We start from the raw sequence: 485 nt of genomic DNA, 5'->3' as shown, positions 1-485 counted from the left end.
TGTATCTGCTCTAGAGTCATTAACCATGTCTTTTGTTATGTCACCATCTTTGTAGTTATCTGACAGATTATTTCTGATTTGATTTTTTTCTAGAGCTTCATTAATCTGCTTTGTTTCTTTTGGTCTTATCACTTCAGAGAGACCAGGTGAGTGGTTTTCAAATTGTTTCACCTCAGAGAGGTTAAAGGTAGGGGAGGGGAAAGGAAAAAAAGAAGAAGCAAGATATATAATTTTTTAAGATATATCATTATCTTCCAATTTAAAAGGAGTTGGGGGAGGAAACAGAAATAGAAGAAGAGGAATAAACTAGGTGTGGTGGAGCAGGAGAATCACTGGGAGTTCAAGGTCAGCCTGGGCTATATAGTGGGTTCAAGGCCAGCCTGAGCTACATAGTGAGACCTTGTCTCAAAAAGAAAATCTAAGTCCTGAGTTTGATCCAAGTACCAGAAAAACAGTACAAAAAAAAAAAAAAAAAAAAAAAAAAA

This window comes from Fukomys damarensis, unplaced genomic scaffold (genome assembly GCF_012274545.1).
Source record: "Fukomys damarensis isolate Sample0158 unplaced genomic scaffold, DMR_v1.0_HiC HiC_scaffold_15, whole genome shotgun sequence".
NCBI lineage: Eukaryota > Metazoa > Chordata > Mammalia > Rodentia > Bathyergidae > Fukomys > Fukomys damarensis.
The sequence above is the reverse complement of the archived record's forward strand: the minus strand, read 5'-3'. Positions refer to the sequence as shown.